The 25,295-nt window shown below is 38.8% G+C and overlaps 1 protein-coding gene and 1 long non-coding RNA gene across 3 annotated transcripts in view; one reads left to right on the top strand and one right to left on the bottom strand.

Moving 5' to 3' along the window:
* Nucleotides 1-25,295, bottom strand: part of LOC143725560 (uncharacterized) — a 358,276-nt gene that overhangs the window by 212,575 nt on the left and 120,406 nt on the right. The gene's annotated exons all lie outside the window — the stretch shown is intronic.
* The window catches only part of LOC143725519 (E3 ubiquitin-protein ligase TRIM39-like), a 57,326-nt gene continuing 46,428 nt past the window's right edge, over nucleotides 14,398-25,295 (top strand). Inside the window, exon 1 of one of the 2 annotated variants that reach the window (XM_077217994.1) lies at nucleotides 14,398-14,484. The gene's annotated coding sequence lies outside the window, so the exon portion shown is untranslated. The remainder of the gene's footprint in view (nucleotides 14,485-25,295) is intronic. The other variant, XR_013198241.1, reaches the window with a different exon arrangement.

The following is a 25,295-nucleotide window of genomic DNA, read 5'->3' as shown; positions in this document are numbered from 1 at the left end:
GCTTCTTATTCATAAACAAGAATTTCATATAATCGTTCTAACAAATTATACTAACGTTACAGTCCTCAAAGGGATTTTTTTGACTAAAGACTGCAGATCTATAGTGATCGTTTCTGACTGTATGGCACCGTTACTTTTGTATTTTTAGAACGATTGTAGCCAAATATCTGTCGCCAGAACTATTAACCCAAAACGAACACTAAACATTGGCTTTAACGTTACTACAGTAAGTTAGCCAAATCAAACACAAAACCATGTTTAGCGTGCCTGTAGATAAACAAGCATGTAGATAAACATAAAAGCTCTAATCAAAGAATAATTCACACTAATTCCAAGTTCGCTGTTGAGATTTAAAAAAAAGTTTGTAACGTTAAGTATGAATGAGCATTTAACAAGCTGGTTTGCAGAGCCAAACAGCGTTGTCATTTGTTTACTTCCTTGCTGCAACGTACAAATAACAATACGAACTATTGCAGGAAAACACATGGACGAAAAATAAATCATCCTTACAGGTTGTGGCCCGTAAACAAAAGCTTCTGTTCTTAAAGTTGGAACTGCTCCATCTTTCAGGACAAGTCGTTGTGCGAATCCTGCATTGAGCTTGCCACGATTGTGGAAGCTTTCCTCCATGTGCAGCACAGAGACCGAGATTTGGGTAATAATTATGAGGGACCGAAATAAAAATAAATTTTAACCATTGATCCCTAACTTCCCCGACCCTAGGAAGGCTGAACAAAGTAAACTTAAAATCCGGATAAAAATAACAGCGTTTCGACGGCATTGCGGCAACAACAGCCTAGTATACCACAACAACTCTTCTCCAAAACAAAAAGGACCTCGCCCCCTTATTTAGTATTCTCGGAGGAGAAGTTTAGTGGGGTTACTGATGTCAGCAACCCTGGAGGAATGTCATGTAGTCCAAACCGGCCATTTGATGTAGTCCTTAGAAATTGATTTCTTTAAAAGCAAATATCTCCGTTTGCTTTGAACTTTGAGCGTTGTAACTTTGCAGATGTTGTTTATGCTCAAACAGCAACATTACACACTAGCTAAAGTTAGAAAACTGAAATCGTGTTTTACCACCCCTTTAAAATTATAGCAAATGTTGCACCAGACATGAACCCTATACAAATGCTTATTGATATTAAATGTGTTCGTTTGGGAATTAAAGCTACATTAAATCCACAGCATGCACATTTCAACATTATCCCACTTTAAGATATAGAATAGAAAAAAAAAACCTTCTTGAGTCTTCTTTACATACCTTATGTCACCTTTACACGTGTCCCAGTTACATTTTTATTTTCATACTTTTGAATCACGACTGTATAAAGCAGTTTAAAATGACCCAAAGACTCAGGACCTTTATTATACAATACTTAGACAAAATGGTGGATGACATTGACAACAGTTTCCAAGGTAGGATTGGTTAATAAAAATCTTAAGGTGTGGCTTAGCAAATGTTTATTGCATGATTTTTTTAGATATCTATAAAGGGATTTTGACTAGTCAGAAAGTTAATTCCAGACATCTACATTCAAATTCTAGTCATAAAGCTAAATGCAGATATCTCCAAAGAAAGGTCTTCCTAGTCAAAAATCAGTTCGTAATCAGTGTCTCCGAAAAGGCTACCACGTAAGATGGGAACATCGAGATAGCAAACATTGGCGATATCTCTTCGCCAGGAGGCGCTTCTGGACCAAAAGGGTGGATATCGTCCGGCCGAGGGCCAACGCTGTGACTTTAATCCCAGTTAGTCATCATGCGCAGCTCAACCCCGACTCAGAGCTACCCTCGTGCATTATATTATGAGTGTTTTGGCCTTCACAGTCTTGCAGGGTGTCCATCACATGCAGGGAAGAGGCGGTCTGCAGTAGCACTGCCGCCCCACCATTGAGGGTAGTGAGAGAAGAAAACCTTTTTCTGCAGATTTAGGCATGATTGGCTTGCCATATTGGCGCCAATATGCTTCCATAGTTCTTCACACACATCTGAAAAGTCCCGGGGGCGGGGCAAGATGATTTACGCGTCACAGCCAGGGAAAGCATGGATGTCAAGTCTGAATCTGATTCAGCATGAGCGCACACACCATTACAGTGGGAAGATCAGCATCATCTTCATTTCCAGAGCGTAACAGCCCCCGCTCCGATGCAGCGATCGACATCTGATCCTCAGCTGGAGCCCCAAATGAAATGCTAGGTCCCTCATGAGAAGGACCAGCAATCCCATCCGGAAGCTGCCAGGCATGCGAGACAGTGAACGTGGCCGTTGAACTGGACGGCACACGGCGCGCTGAACGCTCAAGCCCTTATGAGTAAGACAAGACGTACAATGTGCCGACGTGGTAATGCTCTCATGAGAGAACATGAACCACCCACAAACGCAGTCTCAGCATGTTTACGATGCGATAGAGGAGTGAGGGGCCCACAGGGATTGATTACCGGGTGGGGAGGCCCTCACTGTGATCCTCAGGTGACCCTGGCTATTAGCCGAAGTAGCCCTTTTCTGGTGCACCAGAAGAACTAGATTGGGGCACTTGAGTCTCGACCACGCATCTAGAGCAGCTCGACGGCACACGACACACTGAGCGGCTCAAGCCTTTACGAGAAAGGTGAGACGAACAACATGTCGACATGGTCGTGCTCTCTTGAGAGAACTTGAACCACCCACAAATGCAGTCACAGCATGTTTAAGGCGAGGCATGTGAAACAGTGATCGTGGCCGTCAAATGAGGATAGGAAACAACCGCATCCAGAAACACGGGCGGAATGACATCTTTAAAACGTCACACCCATGTTTGCTCTTTTAGGGAATACTCTCTATGGTGCTGAAGCCCGCCGTGTACTCACACACACTTTGAAAGCGCAACAATCTCGAAGAGCTGTGAAAACAGCTGTTTATGCAGCTCTCTGAAGTCCCGATCTCCACTGTGAGTGCTGTCACAACAACACCAACTTGAGAGGCTTCTTACAAAAAGAACAACAGACTCGTCTTGGTACACTCGTCTATGAATTCGCAGATCGCATACCAATCTGCATTGGCTGGTTTAGTTTACACGTTGTTACGTCCCCAGACGCAGGGGCATAAAAAAGTGAGGGGGACAGAATGTCAAGTGTAATACCAGTTTTATTTTTCTTCAGACTTTTGTTGACAGATTTTTGCTTAATTGGCTTAATATGCTATTTATTTTAAAGCAATAAAGCAGAAAAAAAGAAAGAAAGTTGTCCAGTACTTTATATTGCACATGCAGGGTTTTTCCTGGCTTAAAATGAGGCGAAGGTGGTAAAATCCTGATCATGTATTTTAATAAGATAATAAAATGTGTATTTTTCATAGACCATCATATAGTCTACTGTTTTACCACAGTATTTTCGTAGGTGGATCTCTGTACCTCTAGGGGGGTCCGGGGGCATGCCCCCCGGAAAGAAAATTTTGTACATTTTAAAGATAAATTCACTAATCTGGTGCACTTTGAGTCACTCGAATCTGTTGTTAAAAATAAATAATCCAACTGCCCAAACATATGATATTCTCCGATTTAGATATCTGATCATCGCATTACAATTATTCAAATTATCAGTGTTAAGCATGATAATATGGTTAAAAATCACACTGAAGCTGATTTAAAAATAACATTTACTTAAAATAAAAGTTCTTCTTTTGGCAAAATTACATTTTCTTACAAGCCTAAACAAAGTCTGTCTTACTAAACTAAAACTTTCCAATTGAAAACCTTCAAACTTCAAGCTTTTAAAACTACTACAAACTTTCTAGTTAGGCTTTTTCAAGAGAACTTAAAGTTTGTCTACAAACTTTTTTTTATCTAATTGTAAAGTGTTACCAAATTATGATAAACATCATGTACACATGTTACAACGCTGTCGCTGCCTGATTCAAGCAGATCGTGGCTGTTAATGCATGAAAATACAAATTCAGCATTAACATTCACCATGTTTATTCTAATTTGAAGGGCTTCGATAACATATCTGTGAAAATAAAATGCATTACGAGTAAAAAAAGATTGAAAATATTGCATGTTTGTTCGGGTAGTGAATTTACAACAAAACCTGTTAAAGGGTCACTCCACCTCTGGAAAGATGAATGTGTATTTAAAATGGGTAATATATGTAGAAGAAATGTGAAATTATTTATGAATTTGGAGCTTTGTAGACTGAGAAAAGACAGAAAATGTATTTTTGGCTTATGTGGATGAAAGACAACAACTCCCAGAATGCACTTGCTTCGCTGCCCTAGGAGGCCACGCCTACCGGTAACAGAGCGCAGTAGTTAAACAACAAGTATAGGCTACTAGTGAGTCTGCCCGAAAATGTGTTTCGAGATCGCCCAACATGTGCGGGATTCGGCTTTTGCGTTCTACAGTCGCCATTCATCATGTTTACTGTGGCGAGCAGGACGAGTGAAGGCCGTGTGGAGAACGACGCGAGGCCGGTGGCGTGATTACTGATGAGCGACACCTGTGAGTCGCACCGGTCTCGTATCTCTCACGGAGGAGCGGGAATTTTCTTAGCAATGTTAAAACGCACATCAACCGATCACTTGTTTAGCGTTCATGTAAACACTACATTCAGATTCACCAATCAGAATGAATTCAGTTAGATTGAAACAAAAGCTGTGCATGTAAACAATGAATGGCGACCGCTGAAAGCAAAAGCTGAATCCCGGACATTGACGGCCGGACATGTCTGGGAAAAAGAGGACGGTAACCCCTAAAGTTTTCTCCACAGAACAAGAGCCTGCTAGCTTACCTTCCAAAAAAGATGGCTGACACTATGTGTAATCCCAATCCTCCATAATGCATCCGTCTGCGTATTCAGTACCTTCGTCCATATTTTCAAAAAGTTTCTGCCGGTGAAATCATACGCACTGGCACTGATCTGATAGGTCTGTTAGCGCATTAGGTCCAGCCCCCTATGGGCTGGTTTGAAAGGGTGAGATCTAGTGCTTGTAGTCTTTACAGAAATCCCCCTGTCTTACACTTCCTCCTACAATGACGTAAAATGACGATTTTTGCGTCATTGTAGGAGGAAGTGAAAAAGGTAAATAGAGGATTTCTCTCGTCTCAGGGGAAAATGAAAGAGTGTTACACGACCATTCAATAGTATAACTGTGTTTCTAACAGTGGAAAGCTTAATGCAAATGGGTGGAGTGACCCTTTAATTATTCAACAAGAGAAATAGGCGGAGTTATTCATCATTGTGCAACACAATTCGGATACTACATGACAACTTACTTACAGTGCTTGACTTTTTCGTGAAAAAGGAGTGAAGAGTTTTTTGCCATTTTGAACTCTATGAAACTGATGGATTCGGCGCGGGTGCGGGCGTGTCGTAAGCTAATGCACGAGTGACTGATTACCATGGAAACGTGAAAGTCACGTATAGACTATCCATGACTCTTTTGATTTTAAATATCGATGTATACAAACCCGTGAAAACCTCAGCTTGTCGTTGACACACTTGCCCTATGAAAAAGTGCGGAGGACGAATTTACATTGTACAAAAAGTGGGGGGGACACGTCCCCCCCGTCCCCCGCGTAATCTACGCCCATGCCCAGACGTATTGTGTATTTGTCTCTTTTTTGTCCTGCCCTTTTTTTAAGGATTGGCTGAGAACAAAGTGATCACAGGATGTGATTGGTGCTAATGGGGCCAAAGGGGCAATAAAATGATCTGGAGTGCCTGAAGAGGGAGCTCTGCTCAACCTGGGATTTCCTGTTGTTCAATTGTACATGTGTTATTGTGTGTTTGCTACAGTGTGTTGTTACTGTTAGCTTGCTTGTTGATCTGCCTGTTGTGTGCAGAAGTTCCTATTAGCCCCGTTGTATCATATTGGTTGCAGTTCCATTAGAATTCCATTGGAGGTGATCGCGGGCGAGTACAGAATGAATGGGAGTCTATGGAGCTAGACGGCTAAATGTATCCCTTTCTCCTGCTTTTCGTTGAATCAACATAGATTTTATTGTTGATTCCGCAAATTCAATATAGATTATAGACCAAAAGTCGAATGAACGAGTTCTTATGTCCTTTTGATTTCTTACAGGTTAGGTCGCTGTTGGCCGGAACACGCTAGCATTCTGCTATTATGTGACGTCATCACATTTTTGAGCGGATTTTTAGAACAGATAAGTGAACTTAAAAATGCAATTTTCAGCTGAGTGTATTATCTTAGCCCCCCCTTTTGAATGCAACTTTCAAATTACTTGAGAAAAGTGGATTTCTGGGGGTGAAACCCCATAGACTCACATTCATTCTGCACGTGCCACATTCCTTCTCAGCCGTTTTCTCCTGACGCCGCCTCACCTGTGGCTATCTGGCGACGACGCTATATCCTTTCTATTGTATATTCTGTGTTTAAATGTACGAGGCGTTGTTTCAAATGCCTCGCTCATCGTGTGCCACGTGCAGATGCATCTGCACAAGGCCTACGGGCACACAAAGTGCGTCACAGGCCTGGGAACCCTCCATGCTGAACCGCACTCTATGATGGAGGCTGCCTGTTCGGTCATAATTGCATCATGTGCTCGCGGCTAGCTCTCCTTGTGGACGGCAAACCGCCTCTTTTTAATAACTTTTCGGGGCTGGCAGTTTTCAATCCCTTAGAAGCCTATGGAGGAGTGATCCAGCTCTCAGATTTCATCAAAAATATCTTAATTTGTGTTCCGAAGATGAACGAAGGTCTTACGGCGTTGGAACAACATGAGGGAGAGTAAATACTGACAGAATTTTCATTTTTGGCTGAACTATCCCTTTAAGTAACTTGGCAAACTTAACTCGGTTGAGCTTTTGTTTATGAAAGTTTGGGCTTTTAATCACCTCTTATGTGTAGATGAGAGTTTTTGTTAAGGTTTTACTTGGACATATAAATTTATTTAACATAAACGTTAACATAATTGTATGTACTGTTAATCGGTGACGTCTTTTACATGGACCGAGAAAATAGGCTGAAACTAGCTGCTCAATGGTAACGTTAAACGCATATTGATAAAAAAAATGTTCTGTGATTTCAGCAGCAACAAAATAACCCCTCTAAAACTGAGGGGAAGCTCCACAAGCTTAACATTTCTGAAGAAAGCTGCTGCTGGAGATGTAGAAAACACAGGTGAACCGAGGAAGCTCATTTAATAACTTCATATCCATTTTGTCACAATTTTTCATCTATATCACCATGCATCTGTCATTTTCTTATTTTCTAATTTCTCAAATTTACATTTTTAATTTGTTTAATATATTTTAAGAAGGTTTTGACATCCAAACGTAAATGATACTGTATGAGCAATATTAAATTAATAAGCAACCCTAAAAACAAATTATGTTATCCTAATTAAGAAGTTATTTTCTGTATATTCTTTATCTTTTCTGCATTTACCATCTGCTGTAGCTTCTTTCCTTTTAATAAACCTGGCATTGTATAATAATATTGTTGGCTCTGTGTCAAATGGTTTGTTGGGTTCCTAAATCCTTCAATGTTGATGCCCTCCACCGTAGCAGTTTTTGTCCTGATCATCATCTCTAAGATGCTATGAACCATATGACTAGTAAGTAAAACTTCAAACATAGATTAATGTCAAACATACACTAATTGTCTTGGTACAAATTTTAATGTTTTGAAAGAAGTTTCTTATGTTCACCAAGACAGCATTAAAAACAATAATATTGTGAAATAATATAATTTTCAAATAGCTACAATGCTTACATAATATTATTCCTACATCTAGGGGCAGTGCAGAAGTTGTACAAGTCTCTAAAGGCCAGTGAGATTGAAGACCTCATTTCAAAGGTCCTAAAATGTGGCCCACACAGGCATTTAAAATGGTAAGCAATCGTGTCAGTTTTGTTTTAATTTTCAATGATTCAATGTACCTCATGCAAAATACATTTCTCGTGTGTCATTTTTGACATGGTTTATAGACTGATATTAGTTTTAAAGGGGAACTTGGCAACTATTTCAACTTAATAAAACCGTTTAGAAATCATGGTTTTAGATATCATGGAAATAGATGGTTTAATAACCTGTTCTGGTGTGAATGGTGACTTTCCCCGCTCCCCCCAACGTTCCCAGCCGGAAAACCAACCTTGCAACATGAGGACTAACGTCCCGGTAAGATGGAAATAGGAAGTCTCGTGAGAAGCGAGAACGAGCGAGAAACACAAACTGCTTTGCAATTCGACATAAACACACACGCCACCCTCAATGTGTATTATGTATTACCCACCTCGGTAGACATACTCCACACGATAAAGTTGGCCGGCTCCGATAATAACAAATGCACATGAGCAGCGGTAGAAAGGGGGAGGAGGGGCCGCAAGTCAGTTTTTTTTACGACAGTGTTGTGAAATATACGCCTCACAGCTGTAGGGGGAGCTCGTCGAGAAAACATGCGACAACAAAAGTGAAAATCAGCGAAGAAATGGCTAGAGTTGCCAAGTTCCCCTTTAATAAGGTTTGTAACTTTACAGCGACATCTAGTGATGAGTGGCCTAAAATCTAAACTTTTAACTTGGAAAGTATAATTACTAGATGAGTGTAAAAAGTATTTGTGCAGTGAATATCATAACATCAGTCTACAAGACATCAGCAAAACTTCATTTATTGCACACACAGCAATTCATTATTGCACCCCAACCCCCCCCCCCCCCCCCCCCCCCCCACCCACACACACACACACACAAACGTTTGTTCTTTGTACTGAATTTGATGATTGCTTCTCATAGAAAATATTTGTGCAATCAGTTTGTCAAACTAATACCTAGCTTATTATCTTCACTGCGCGTCACTTATGCGGTAATGTGCAATTAAATTATTGCTGTGCAAATTAATTGTAGTAATAAATTCACATCTTAAGGCTTGCAGGTGACTTTTGTCACGTTTAGCCCATAGACTGTAAAAAAAGATGGACGACGCGCCTTCGTTCTCTTCCATTGGTGAGAAGTGAAGCCGCCAGTGTCCCGAAATGGCGCTGACATCTTGGGACTTGAGTCTGCGCAGTTGCGATTTCGGGACCAGACATGCGCAGTAGTGAGCAGGAAGTAAAGCCGCGAAATCAACGTCCCGCTCTGGTCCCGCCATCACTCTCGCCGAATCAATTGCAAGCACACGCCCTGCACTTTTTATAAGTGGCCTGTCTGCTCCGTTCTGCTCCAATTTTAATGTCTGCTGATTGCAGTACCTCGTTATTATAAGGTAAATACAACTACTAACCACATAGTCATATTTAAAAAGTAACACATTAATATATCCTATAGTATAGGATATATTAATGTGTTAATATAGGACCTATACTGTAAAATACGAGTAGCCTACTCATTTTACTGCAATTAAACAACTATCACAATTTGGTGGACAGCTAAATCAACTTCATATTTAGCTCATGTAGTCTGTTTTAGCTAGGTTAGCATCCTTGAATTTATTAATTTATTTTGTATGCGCAAAAAAACTCAAAGATTGATCGGACATGCCAGATCGGTTAGTACATTCTACTGCAGAACTACCCATTATGTCGGTGTAAAATAATTAATTATAGAAATTTAGATATTAAATTTAAAGCTCCAATCTCCTCAGTCCTCCAAAGATCCCGAAAAAAAAGTCTGTTGGTGCTTCAGTGACTAATTCGCTCAGAGAACCTGTCAATCACAGCTGTCAATCATGATGTCACAGCGCCGTTTTTATAGCATCAAATAACTAACTAAAAACAAACTTATTTTAAAAACAAACACTTGAAATTACATCAGCGTGATAACAACTAGGCCTACAGTAAATGACAGAAACTATGTTTGGAAAAAAGATATGTGAAGTGTAATTTAATTGTTTTGTTGGTCTCATGTCCCATTGAATAACATTGGGAGGCGGGGTTTATGACCTATACTAGGACCGGTCACCGGGGGGCGATCGAGACGCTTTGGCTTCACTTTTTTTTCAGGGCTTGTGAGGGACGTTTGGTTTAGCCACGCAATCCTAGGAGCCGTTTCTCAATGTCAAGGATACTTCCTTGGCAGGATTGATCCTTCCAAGTCATTTCCTTCAGAGGCTTGGCGAGGCTCCTCTTTAGCATTCGGAGAACACGTAAATGGAACAGACTAGCAAGTGCACGTCATTGCGTCATTACGTCAGTGAAAAGGTCCGCTTTTGGCGCTGCAAAAATTCAAAAAGATCAAAAAGTTGTGATGTACACTACCGTTCAAAAGTTTGGGGCCAGTAGGATTTTAAATGCTTTTAAAAGAATTCTCTTCTGCTAACCATGTTAAATTACTTTGTACAATTTAACTAGTTATTTATAAAAGAAATGCCGGTGACGGCAACCAAGCAATTATTAAATGACAGGTCTGGTTCAGTTAGCCATCAATAACGTAATTTGTATATATTTGAATAATTTGTACAATATCAATACGGTAGTAATTTGTACTGGCATTTAAACGTTAAACTTATATGTACAACGGTTATAACAAATGTATGGTAACTTACATTTACAAGCATATTGCCCCGTTATTGCTCCGACTCCGCTAACGTCCGACATTTTTTATTTTTTGAACAAGATAGCAAAGCTGGCGCATAGGATTGTGGGTGATTTGAGAGTGTGAAGGCTACACATATGCATCCTTTCCTGTGTATGGGATATTTTTCGAACGAAGGACTCAGTCCTTTGTTGAAATTCTGAGGATCCTCGACATTGGAACAGTCCTTCGACGGATGTCGATGACGTAGCAATCCTCGAAATAACGGCTTCCGAGGATCACGGACTACATTTCCTTTGTAATGATTGTTTCTTTAGATGTAAGTTATATTTATTTTTTAATAATATTGAATTAATCGTTCATAAGATTCTTATGTTTTGTGAACAATAAACTATGTAGAAGAAGTGGCTTGTTGACTTATTATTTATGTACAGACATCAGAATGTAGAGGTTAGGAGAACGTTCTGGGAACCTTCAGAGAACTTAACCCTATTGGTTATCCAGGAAAGTTTTCTTAACGTAAATAGAACGTTCCCTTAAGGTTAGGGGAACTTTATCGGAACGTTCCCGGAACATTGCGGGAATGTTCCACATAGGTTCCTGGAACGTTCCCCTAACTTTAAGGGAAAGTTCTATTTACGTTAAGAAAACTTAAGGGAACGTTCTTGGAACCAAAAACTAATGTTCCCAGAACGTAAAATTGTTAGCTGGGTTGTTCGGTAATCGGTTGCATATTATGTCGTGGATATATCCCTCGAATGCATACTGTAGTCCCTTTTGTCTTGCTCTTTCAGATATTTCACGTTCGCCAAAAAATACTAATTATCTCATGGGAATGTCTGACACCGGTGCATACACACTGTAATAGACGTGCCAGGCGCGTCTGAGCCCAACGTCTGTGCAGTTTCAGTTTCGATTCAACTAAACTCGTTTAGACTTGATGTTTAAAATAAATGGTGTTTGTATTATCTTATAGGGCAGCCTACTTATACCCATATCCAAGTCCCCGAGGTCCGGACCTCTGTAATTTTTCTATGTGTATAATGAAAGTTGTGAAATAATTGCCTAATATTAACTCTAATTTGGTGCTGCAAGGATATTGCACATCGCGATGATAACTGCCATTCTAATCTGAGCTGCTTCTTGACTTGACTTGTGTTTATATCAAGAGAAGAGAAGGCAAGCACTGCTACCAACAGAAGCTAATCACTGAGTTTGAAGGGTGTGCAGAACTTCACCTGCCTTCCAGCTCCTCTTTCTATGGCACTATATCTGCTAAACACTCTCAGCTTCCACCATCTACTGTTACCCCTTCTGTGTCAAAACAAAACTCTTCCAAAACAAATCTATAAAGTTGTATACTTTTTCTTTTTCTTTTGCATTTTTCTCCAGTGTAATATAGCCTACTTATTATGTTAGTTAACTAGATGAAATATTTGTCATGCAGCTTGTAGTTCTCATTAGTTATGTAGACCTACTTGTGTGTGAAACCTAGACAACCAGCCAAATAACAGCAATTAACAGCTTACATAAGAAAACAACTGAGGGAGAATCAAAAGAAGAAACAGTCAAGCAAATTAAATAAACACAGCACAGCCATGAGAACTAGAATAACAACAATACATTTAAATAAATAACTTAATGAAAAGCATACAGAATAGTTCTACCTGTGACAACTAAAAAAACGAAATTTGTTTGGGTGAATGTTCAATTTTAACCATAAACATAATAGTAGTATTGTTTGTTGGGCTGGTGATAAAGGAAAATCAACCACTAATTTGTGCCCTGGTCACTCCTTTTAACAGTTTCCATTACACTCCATTTAGTGGCACTTGTGTCCCACTATTTCCAACAGAAGCATTGCTAGTGACACTGGGTGCCGCACTTGTAGCACCAAAGTCACAATTAGTCTTAGTACACACTTATTTCAATATCCAATTCCACAAAAGTAGTGCCACAATTCAAAGATTTGGCTTACCATAAACCATGATGTAAATATCTGAAAGTGACAACAAGGCCCTTTTATGGTGCCGGAGGAAGGAGTGGTGTGCTGCTTTGTCCTGCCAGTCCAGCATTTATTTGAAGAGAGAGTGATGGTAGGTGACTGGGGCCAGTCTTAATACTATCATCAGTCCTTAAACCTTACACACAGTGCACAGGATCACATCCTCCAGGTATTGGGTCAAATCTGGAAGGTCCTGAGATGAGTACCAGGGAGAAAAACTAAATGATTTAACTACACTTTTATTTTACTTTACACAAGTACCAAGAGTACAGAGCACTGCCTTTCCCTGGTGGTTCATCAAACAGAATTAAACCCCAAAAAAGCACTAAAAGATCTGAAAGTTCCAGAGCTAGAGACCATTTTTGACTGAGTAATGCTAGGTTTCACACACAAGTAGGTCTACATAACTAACCAGAACTACAAGCTGCATAACAAATATTTCATCTAGTTAACTAACATAATAAGTAGGCTATATTACACTGGAGAAAAATGCAAAAGAAAAAGAAAAAGTATACAACTTTATAGATTTGTTTTGGAAGAGTTTTGTTTTGACACAGTAACAGTAGATGGTGGAAGCTGAGAGTTTTTAGCAGCTATAGTGCCATAGAAAGAGGAGCTGGAAGGCAGGTGAAGTTCTGCACACCCTTCAAAATCAGTGATTAGCTTCTGTTGGTAGCAGTGCTTGCCTTCTCTTCTCTTGATATAAACACAAGTCAAAAGGTCAAACGCTTGTTGCCTGTTGTCCCACAGAAAGAGTCGGTGCACAGAAGGAGGTAGAGTGACCTCTGCTGGTTGAGCTTCCACATAGCAAGAAGGGCTATAAATATGTTACAAAACTAAAATGTGAATTAAATAATAGAAACTTATAAATAAATAGGCTACCTGCTATCCTAAGCTACATATAAAATGAGTTCACTTGTCTTAATCTGAAGTTGCAGGTCACCAATGGTCTTACAAATGTTTAATTCTCCCTAACAGCCAGAGTTATTATTTTATTAGTTTAAATTTTTATTTCAGTTAACTAAAGTGTTTTTTTTCAAACCCAGTGCTACTTTAGTTGTACTAAAAAACGTTATATTAGTTCAGTTTTAGTCTACAATCACCTCGCTAACTATAGTTAGCCTACTTTTATTTTGAAAGTGTTACCGGTTACTTTCGCTTCCAAAAAAGGAATATACCACGTGACTTCCGTTTTTGGTTTATAAACGAAAAACAAATTGACTGAAGTTCAAAGACTCTCTTCATTCTTTGTTCAAAAAGGAATAACGATAAAATGATCGCAAAAAACGAAAAACGGGCCGTTTTTAATTGGTTTTTCGTTTTTTGATTTTGACACCAAAAACGGTTATTTGGTTTTTCGTTTTGAAACAAAAAACAGAAAAAGGGTATTTTCGTTTTATAATTACAAACGAATTACGGAGTATCCAGAGATCCCCTGACCCATACGGTCTGTATGACTGTTATGGCCATTCAAGGTAGAAATACTCAAAACTCTTTTGTGCCTTGTAATTTTAATAAAATAAAAATGATAGAATAAAATATAGTCACATTTAGGAAAAGTCAGGGTCCTATAGTTACATGGGTTTTATTTCAACTAAGTTATTACATTGCAATTTTTTAAAGCAGTCAAAATGACTGCCTTTGGTAGTTCTAGGTAGAAATACTCAAAACTCTTTTGTGTCTTGTAATTTTAATAAAATAAGAATGATAGAATAAAACATAGTCACATTTAGGAAAAGTCAGGGTCCTATAGTTACATGGGTTTTATTTCAACAAAGTTATTACATTGCAAAATTTTAAAACAGTCCAAATGACTGCCTTGGGAGTTCTAGTGTTAAACTAGAATGCAGATAATGCTCATCCTTTTCTATATTGGTTGATTATTCGTCGATGTGTTGGTAATGCCTCGGGATCGCGCGCGTCTCTTCCTCATTCAATACAGACGAGTGAAGAAGGCAAGAGCTGCTTGTGTTTCTTCAAGCTTCTCCCGTTACTTTACCCCTTTTTAAGGTAGGCCTATTTGCCACTCACAAAGCAATGTAAACTTTAACACATTTTGATAGTAGCCTACATTTCGTTATGTTACTGTGGTAAGTAAAAGAGACGGCTTTGCATGTGTATATCGTTTTAAAGAGTTTCGTGCTAACTGAGGAACGTTATGCTAGCCGCCGGAGACCTCAGGCTTCTTGGTCAGGGGATCTCTGGATAATCCGTAATTCGTTTGTAATTATAAAACGAAAATACCGTTTTTCTGTTTTTTGTTTCAAAACGAAAAACCAAATAACCGTTTTTGGTGTCAAAATCAAAAAACGAAAAACCAATTAAAAACGGCCCGTTTTTCGTTTTTGTCGATCATTTTATCGTTATTCCTTTTTGAACAAAGAATGAAGAGAGTCTTTGAACTTCAGTCAATTTGTTTTTCGTTTATAAACCAAAAACGGAAGTCACGTGGTATATTCCTTTTTTGGAAGCGAAAGTAACTGGTAACACTTTCAAAATAAAAGTAGGCTAACTATAGTTAGCGAGGTGATTGTAGACTAAAACTGAACTAATATAACGTTTTTTAGTAAAACTAAAGTAGCACTGGGTGTGAAAAAAAAACACTTTAGTTAACTGAAATAAAAATTTAAACTAATAAAATAATAACTCTGGCTGTTAGGGAGAATTAAACATTTGTAAGACCATTGGTGACCTGCAACTTCAGATTAAGACAAGTGAACTCATTTTATATGTAGCTTAGGATAGCAGGTAGCCTATTTATTTATAAGTTTCTATTATTTAATTCACATTTTAGTTTTGTAACATATTTATAGCCCTTCTTGCTATGTGGAAGCTCAACCAGCAGAGGTCACTCTACCTCCTTCTGTGCACCGACTCTTTCTGTGGGACAACAGGCAACAAGCGTTTGACCTTTTGACTTGTGTTTATATCAAGAGAAGAGAAGGCAAGCACTGCTACCAACAGAAGCTAATCGCTGAGTTTGAAGGGTGTGCAGAACTTCACCTGCCTTCCAGCTCCTCTTTCTATGGCACTATAGCTGCTAAAAACTCTCAGCTTCCACCATCTACTGTTACTGTGTCAAAACAAAACTCTTCCAAAACAAATCTATAAAGTTGTATACTTTTTCTTTTTCTTTTGCATTTTTCTCCAGTGTAATATAGCCTACTTATTATGTTAGTTAAGTAGATGAAATATTTGTTATGCAGCTTAAGGGTTCTGGTTAGTTATGTAGACCTATTGTGTGTGAAACCTAGCATTACTCAGTCAAAAATGGTCTCTAGCTCTGGGACTTTCAGATCTTTTAGTGCTTTTTTGGGGTTTAATTCTGTTTGATGAACCACCAGGGAAAGGCAGTGCTCTGTACTCTTGGTACTTGTGTAAAGTAAAATAAAAGTGTAGTTAAATCATTTAGTTTTTCTCCCTGGTACTCATCTCAGGACCTTCCAGATTTGACCCAATACCTGGAGGATGTGATCCTGTGCACTGTGTGTAAGGTTTAAGGACTGATGATAGTATTAAGACTGGCCCCAGTCACCTACCATCACTCTCTCTTCAAATAAATGCTGGACTGGCAGGACAAAGCAGCACACCACTCCTTCCTCCGGCACCATAAAAGGGCCTTGTTGTCACTTTCAGATATTTACATCATGGTTTATGGTAAGCCAAATCTTTGAATTGTGGCACTACTTTTGTGGAATTGGATATTGAAATAAGTGTGTACTAAGACTAATTGTGACTTTGGTGCTACAAGTGCGGCACCTAGTGTCACTAGCAATGCTTCTGTTGGAAATAGTGGGACACAAGTGCCACTAAATGGAGTGTAATGGAAACTGTTAAAAGGAGTGACCAGGGCACAAATTAGTGGTTGATTTTCCTTTATCACCAGCCCAACAAACAATACTACTATTATGTTTATGGTTAAAATTGAACATTCACCCAAACTAATTTCGTTTTTTTAGTTGTCACAGGTAGAACTATTCTGTATGCTTTTCATTAAGTTATTTATTTAAATGTATTGTTGTTATTCTAGTTTTCATGGCTGTGCTGTGTTTATTTAATTTGCTTGACTGTTTCTTCTTTTGATTCTCCCTCAGTTGTTTTCTTATGTAAGCTGTTAATTGCTGTTATTTGGCTGGTTGTCTAGGTTTCACACACAAGTAGGTCTACATAACTAATGAGAACTACAAGCTGCATGACAAATATTTCATCTACTTAACTAACATAATAAGTAGGCTATATTACACTGGAGAAAAATGCAAAAGAAAAAGAAAAAGTATACAACTTTATAGATTTGTTTTGGAAGAGTTTTGTTTTGACACAGTAACAGTAGATGGTGGAAGCTGAGAGTTTTTAGCAGCTATAGTGCCATAGAAAGAGGAGCTGGAAGGCAGGTGAAGTAAACACAAGTCATAAACACAAGTCAAAAGGTCAAACGCTTGTTGCCTGTTGTCCCACAGAAAGAGTCGGTGCACAGAAGGAGGTAGAGTGACCTCTGCTGGTTGAGCTTCCACATAGCAAGAAGGGCTATAAATATGTTACAAAACTAAAATGTGAATTAAAGAATAGAAACTTAAATAAATATAAAATGAGTTCACTTGTCTTAATCTGAAGTTGCAGGTCACCAATGGTCTTACAAATGTTTAATTCTCCCTAACAGCCAGAGTTATTATTTTATTAGTTTACATTTTTATTTCAGTTAACTAAAGTGTTTTTTTCACACCCAGTGCTACTTTAGTTTTACTAAAAAACGTTATATTAGTTCAGTTTTAGTCTACAATCACCTCGCTAACTATAGTTAGCCTACTTTTATTTTGAAAGTGTTACCAGTTACTTTCGCTTCCAAAAAAGGAATATACCACGTGACTTCCGTTTTTGGTTTATAAACGAAAAACAAATTGACTGAAGTTCAAAGACTCTCTTCATTCTTTGTTCAAAAAGGAATAACGATAAAATGATCGCCAAAAACGAAAAACGGGCCGTTTTTAATTGGTTTTTCGTTTTTTGATTTTGACACCAAAAACGGTTATTTGGTTTTTCGTTTTGAAACAAAAAACAGAAAAACGGTATTTTCGTTTTATAATTACAAACGAATTACGGATTATCCAGAGATCCCCTGACCGTTAAACAATTCACATTTCATATGGTAAAATTTAGTTAAAAAGATAATTTAGACTGCATTAAAAAGATAGGCCCTGCTTGTGACTGGGGTTCTGAATCTGATGAGTGCATGAATATTGAAATATGTTTTTTTTTGTACATTGTTCAAATACAGACGAATGAATGCGAGAGCTGCGTGTTTCTTCAACCTTCTCAATCCGTGTATCATTCGTTCGGTCGTGTTTTGATTTAATATTGAAAGTAGAAAAATTAGAAAACAGTTCCTTTTTTGTTTTTTCATTTTTTCCAAAGAAACGAAAAACAAGAATTCAGCTTGATTTTCGTTTTTCGTTCTGAGGTAGAAAAATGAATAAACTTGAATATTCGATTTCTACACGTGGGCGGGAATGAAACGCCCCTTTCCTCTGATTTGTCAGCCGAAGATCAAACTGTGTCGTCATCAGTCCTTCCTCGGTAGCGCACAGCAGAATAATAGTCCTCCGCTGCTGATGATGTGCGGATACTTAACTCGTTTATTGCAACTACATTTCATCTTTTTCTCATCAAACAACCAGACTAACGAATGGCTCGACACAACCCGTACCGGGGAAGAGCCTACAGGGCTTTCTTCTGTGTTCAACAGCAGTGCTCAAGTGCCAGGGGGTCCGTGAAATAATTAGCTATTTCCCTATTTTCCGGACTGTAAAGTCACGTTTTTTATCATAAGCACGCTGTGATTTATTTCTAAGTGATTTAGGCTTATATAATGCATTTTACTTCAGATAATCTAAATGTTGACTTTCAAAAGTAGGCGCGCCAAAGAGGCTGATCGCTGTATTTTGGTTTATTTTATGGTGTGTCCCAGAAAGATGTTCAATGAGACAGAGACGCGCTTAAGCAGCTCATCGTGTTGTTTTCTTTATTTTTCAAAGGCATGACATTTTGTAGTCATTTTGAATGTACACAAATTAAAATATACATTTTACTGTATTAAACGACAGAGTATTAAGTTATTTCCCCAGCCGAGGAACAAATCCAAGTGATGGCGCCAGCGCATCGCGCTTAGACGACATATTATCAGTTCACTTCTGTTATTACAAACTTGTCACGCAGCCTGTTCATTATTAAAATAAAACAGTCAACCAAACATATAAAAAGTTATTCTGCCTAATTTTATTAGTCTTTTGTACAATATAAAGACTGTGCCGGTCAGTCATGACTTGCTGTTCTTCCAAACTCATTTCCCTTGAAGTGCGGATTTAGCCTTCGTCTATATTAGGACTCGACTGAAGTACAAAGCCTTCTTTACATTAATAGTTAGCATCCAAATGTTACATTGCAAATATGGAAACGTTGGGCCGAATGAGATGTGCGAACCTGGTGCGAACCCAACGTCGGTACAGTTTCAGTTTTGATTCAAATAAATTTGTTTAGGCTTTGTGTTTAAAATAGGCTAAATGTTGTTTGTAATAAAGGGCACAATAGGCTATTTTGATAGGCTACTATGTATATTTTTTATTATACGTGGCTACATTTTTTTTTTTATTCTTGTTGTTTTCTTAATACAGGTCCTTCTCAAAAAATTAGCATATTGTGATAAAGTTAATTATTTTCCATAATGTAATGATAAAAATTAAACTTTCATATATTTTAGATTCATTGCACACCAACTGAAATATTTCAGGTCTTTTATTGTTTTAATACTGATGATTTTGGCATACAGCTCATGAAAACCCAAAATTCCTGTCTCAAAAAATTAGCATATCATGAAAAGGGTCTCTAAACGAGCTATTAACCTTATCATCTGAATCAACTAATTAACTCTAAACACCTGCAAAAGATTCCTGAGGCTTTTAAAAACTCCCAGCCTGTTTCATTACTCAAAACCGCAATCATGGGTAAGACTGCCGACCTGACTGCTGTCCAGAAGGCCATCATTGACACCCTCAAGCAAGAGGGTAAGACAGAAAGAAATTTCTGAACAAATAGGCTGTTCCCAGAGTGCTGTATCAAGGCACCTCAGTGGGAAGTCTGTGGGAAGGAAAAAGTGTGGCAAAAAACGCTGCACAACGAGAAGAGGTGACCGGACCCTGAGGAAGATTGTGGAGAAGGACCGATTCCAGACCTTGGGGGACCTGCGGAAGCAGTGGACTGAGTCTGGAGTAGAAACATCCAGAGCCACCGTGCACAGGCGTGTGCAGGAAATGGGCTACAGGTGCCGCATTCCCCAGGTCAAGCCACTTTTGAACCAGAAACAGCGGCAGAAGCGCCTGACCTGGGCTACAGAGAAGCAGCACTGGACTGTTTTGCACGTCATTCGGAAATCAAGGTGCCAGAGTCTGGAGGAAGACTGGGGAGAAGGAAATGCCAAAATGCCTGAAGTCCAGTGTCAAGTATCCACAGTCAGTGATGGTCTGGGGTGCCATGTCAGCTGCTGGTGTTGGTCCACTGTGTTTTATCAAGGGCAGGGTCAATGCAGCTGTATACCAAAATCATCAGTATTAAAACAATAAAAGACCTGAAATATTTCAGTTGGTGTGCAATGAATCTAAAATATATGAAAGTTTAATTTTTATCATTACATTATGGAAAATAATGAACTTTATCACAATATGCTAATTTTTTGAGAAGGACCTGTAGGACAGGCTACCATTCATTTAAAGATTTGACATAGGCTACAGTAAGGGGAAGTAAAATATGCATAGCATGTTATTCATAGTGTTTATATTGTTCATTTAGTATTTTATCTACCGTTCTTTTACACTATATCTGAATAGGCTAATAATAAAATGCGTTTTTTACAACGTGACGTGCGCGTGTTTTTTACTCGGCATGACCCGGTGCCCCACGCACAAGCGTGCATCCTTTAGATTATAGGCTAATACATTTTAATGAAACACAAGGCCTACCTACGTCATAAAACTCAGAAGAGTATGCATTTTAATATCTGTTGTACTATCTCTAGTTGTTAGATAGTCAGGCTGATGACAGTTCATGCGTGAACGACGTTAGGCCTATTATAGGCAATTCATTATTCTTTCCTTTTAATATTAGTGTTTAAAATATTTAATTTACAATTAATTATATATATATTTTTTAAACTTACTGGACGAGGGCGACCATACTAGCAGCTGTCATTTACCCTGCCATACCAACGTAGGTGAATTTAGGCTATATCTACACAGAAGAAAGGCCTGTAGGCTCTTCCCCGGTACGGGTTGTGTCGGAAAAAATGAAAAAACAAAAAAGGAACTGTTTTCTCATTTTTCTACTTTCAATATTAAATCAAAACACGACCGAACGAATGATACACGGATTCTTCTCCCGTTACTTTTCCCCTTTTTAAAGGTGGGGTATGTGATTTGGAAAACGACGGCAGATTTTGAAAATACACAATTCAAATGGTCCTACCTTCTTTCCTCCAAGGCTGACTCTGACTCCACCCATTCGAAGAACATAGCGAAAACTATGCGCAAGAGATTGTAATGACGATTTACTACTAATCATGGAACCGGCTTTACTGATGAGATGGCATGCGTCACGAGCTTTGAGTATGCGCACGAAGGGGGTCACGCGCGCTGGGGGGAGGGGGGTGTGGTACGACCGTTTGATTGACGAACTTACTGTCCAATGATTCTAGGTGGTCTTGGAAATGATTGGCTTTTTTTGAGTTTTTCGAGTCCTGCCCGTTCCACAGATGATTAAATTGCTTAATTTTCATTTCAGTGCTTCTAACTCAGTGGCTGTAAGTGGGTTAAGAATAGGATTTCAAGTTATTTTGAAAAAATGGACAAAAAAGAGAATCACATACCCCACCTTTAAGGACACAACACTTCAGCAGACTAACAGCGTTCGTCAATGTCAAAGTGTTTGAGTCGGAGATGAAATCAAAGTAGGTGGGCTTGGCTTGTGTTCACAGAAGCTGCAAGCCGAGCGTGAATTTCCGCACAACGCTTCAGTTATTCGGTCATAAAGTGCGAGATAAATGTAAATAGCTAAACTAAACGGCTGTTTTAGATAGAAGTTTTAAACGAACGACAGAAATAATCAGTTTGCAAAGTAGCTATCAACCAAAGCCCAGCTTTGGAAAAGAAAATATAGGAGAGAGCGGGGCACAACCTAAATCCCAGTTGTGTAGGCGGGCATGTTTGTCACTGCGTTACTATGCAATTGATGAGATTAACATTATTACAAGGGATTCCTATTTAACACAGACATACTGTATGTGTTTTAGCTAATTACAGTGGATATAAACTCAATTTAACAACAAGCACCTATTAAACATATTGCCATTATTATTGTATACATATAGGCTAGGCTATATTTGTGTACCTCTCATGTGTTCAAATATTGGAATATCTATGCAAAATAATCCTTGAAACGTTTCTCATTTAAGACCATTCCTGTTTGGAATGAGATTGTGTTTTGATGTGATGTGAACAATAATCATATACATTCTTCATTTCCATTTTGTGTGTGTAATAGGAAACTAAAGCAACAGAGATTGTTTTGGCTTTACAGCAGCTCTAGAATAAAGTTATTGTCCAGCAAAGGTTAGATTTGATTGATTAACTTCCGTCGCAACGATCATTAGTTATTAAATTAGGGGCCGCTAACAGGACACCGTTCTAACAGAAAATTGTTTTAATGTGATCCGGTCGCTCATTTGCATAAAACAGTTCCTGGTGGCTCAGAGAATTTTTTTTATTGCTTCCGCGTAGTCACGTGAATCGGAATTATCCCGACAACGTTTTATCAGTACAGAGATAAAGGGAAGGAGGCCTTCACAAGGGAGAAACTAGTGGACACTTCAGGACTGCGTTGTTGTTGTGTCGAGGCGCAGGTCCTTCAGATCCGGATACGGCCTGGATCCGGCGGACTGCGGTAAACCTCGGGATAAACAGAGAGACTAATATTAGCGTAGACGCCATGCTTCTTATTATGTAGAAAGTACATCAGGATTTATGGGAAGTGCTCCTGGTTCCGGCTGATCTAAACTATGCAGCCTAACATTGAATTATAGAAGTCTATAATGTGTTGTGTATGCTAAGCCAAAGATGTGTGTTTTAAGTCTAGATTTGAACTAACAGACTGTGTCTGCTTCCCGGGCCATGTTAGGAAGATTGTTCCAAAGTTTTGGTGCTAAATAGGAAAAGGGTCTACCACCAGCAGTCGATTTTGATATTCTAGGTATTATCAACTGGCCGGAATTTTGAGATCGCAATAGACGTGAAGGAGTATAATGCGTTAAGAGCTCGCTCAAGTACTGGGGAGCTAAACCATTTAGTGCTTTGTAAGTAATCAGCAATATTTTAAAATTTATACGATGTTTAATAGGGAGCCAATGCAGTGTTGACAGAACCGGGCTAATATGGTCATACTTCCTGGTTCTGATAAGAACTCAAGCGGCTGCATTTTGGACCAGCTGTACTTTATTAAGCGTGCAGGGCAACCACCCAGTAGAGCATTACAATAATCTAGCCTTGATGTCATGAACACATGAACTAATTGTTCTGCATTTGTAATTGAAAGCATATGACGTAATTTAGATATATTTTTAAGATGAAAAAATGCGATTTTACAGACACTAGACACGTGACTTTCAAATGAAAGATTGGTATCAAAGAGCACACCCAGGTTACTAACCGACGACGAGGACTTGACAGAGCAGCCATCAAGTGTTAGACAGTATTCAAGGTTATTACGTGAGGAAGTTTTTTTTTGTCCAATAATTAGAATTATTTGAATAATTAGATTTTTTCAGAATTTAGTAGTAGGAAAATACTAGTCATCCATTTTTTTTAAATCCGCTATGCATTCCGTTAATTTGGTGAATTAATAAGTTTCATCAGGGTGTTTGAGGAAATATAGAGCTGAGTATCATTAGCATAACAGTGAAAACTAATGCCATGCTTCCTAATAATATCTCCTAAAGGGAAGCATGTACAGTGTGAACAGCAACGGTCCTAGTACTGAGCCTTGTGGTACGCCATATACTGAACTTTTGATCGATAAGACATCTCTTCATTTACTGCTACAAACTGATAACGTTTAGATAAGTATGATTTAAACCATGCTAATGCAATTCCACTAATGCCAACATAATTTTCGAGTCTATTTAAAAGAATGGTGTGGTCAATAGTATCAAATGCAGCACTAAGATCAAGTAACACCAATAGAGAGATACAACCACGATCGGATGATAGGAGCAAATCATTTGTGACTCTAATGAGAGCTGTCTCAGTGCACGGTCTAAATCCTGATTGAAAATCCTTGCAGATACCATTTCTTTCTAAAAAGGAACATTGTTGTGAGGATACTGCCTTTTTTAGTATCTTTGACAGAAACGGTAGATTTGAGATAAAGTCCCTGTAAAGGCAATTTAAAAAAAAATTCTAAACAAATTATAAATGTTAGAAATGTATTGCTAAAACACATTACAAAGACTGTGAACTGTGAAGTACTGAATTGTGGAGTTAGACCGTTAAACAGTTTTTCACCATTGATATTTTACAGATTTTTTGGGCGGGGCTAAAATGGTACTCGATGACGCCCCTACCTGATGACGCACTGGAGCCCCTGAGGCTGGCTGCTCCCCAAACAATATAAATAGAGCACATTCGCATCAGTTTGCCGCTCAATCGCGAGTTACTGTCAGTATTATTAGTTACTACAGCTTACAGTTTGCTAGTTAGCTATGTCTTCGTCACGGAAATGCGTACTACCTGGATGCGATCACGTACAAAACAGATCGGTGTCCTTATTTAAATTTCCTAAATACGATCCCATCACGAAGAGGTGGATTAATTTTGTGAAGAGCCACCTTGATGGAGAGCTGAGGATCACCACCAAAACCCGCCTCGGTAGTGATCATTTTACACGGGATAGTTTTATAAACTTTCGTCGGAGACAACTGGGATTCACTGATAATCCACTGTTACTGGTGAATGGGGCCGAACGACTATCTCCCGCCTCGGCCTTCATCATCCCGTCCCGCCGGCAACTGGTGACATCTTCGGCAGTGCATGCCCACCAATGAGTGGAAGTTGCCTTGTGCGCTTATTTTATAATTAACCTAATAAGCTGCTAGGAGCATCCATTCCGGCTGTAGCAGGTGACAGTTGATTGTGGCAACGGCAGCTTTACCGCGAGTGGGCGTGGTTTCAGCGCAGCCAGCGGACAATCCCCTAGCATTTGAGAGCAGAGACTACTGCTCATTTTTTCAAGATTTTGATAGCTTATTTTATGTACTTGCCGGCTTTTTTTATCATTCAAATTTGGCTGGGTGTCTAATAACAGATTTTTCTGTGATATGACAAACTCAGAACACATACTTCATTTTGACTTTACAGGGACTTTAAGTAATTGACTAATTCTGTAGGATCAATTTGCGTTTTATTAACAAGTGGTTTAATCATGGCCAGCTTAAAAGTTTTCAGTACGTATCCTAATGACAAAGATGAATTAATGACATTGAGAAGAGGATCTATGACGTCTGGAAGCATCTCTTTCAGTAGTTTAGTCGGTATAGGGTCTAACATGCATGTTGTCGATTTAGATGATTTAACGAGTTAAAAAAATTCTTCCTCTCCTATAGCAATGGATGAATCAAATTTTTCGTCAGTGAGACTACCCTGCACTGTCTGATGCGATACTGTAGTAGACAGTTGCATGGTTGCATAGTTGCGTAATTTTTTCCCTGATATTATCAATCTTATAAGTGA

This window comes from Siphateles boraxobius, unplaced genomic scaffold, assembly GCF_051911475.1.
Source record: "Siphateles boraxobius isolate OS27281-9 unplaced genomic scaffold, OSU_SipBor_1 77, whole genome shotgun sequence".
In the NCBI taxonomy this organism is placed as follows: domain Eukaryota; kingdom Metazoa; phylum Chordata; class Actinopteri; order Cypriniformes; family Leuciscidae; genus Siphateles; species Siphateles boraxobius.
The sequence above is the reverse complement of the archived record's forward strand: the minus strand, read 5'-3'. Positions and strand labels throughout refer to the sequence as shown.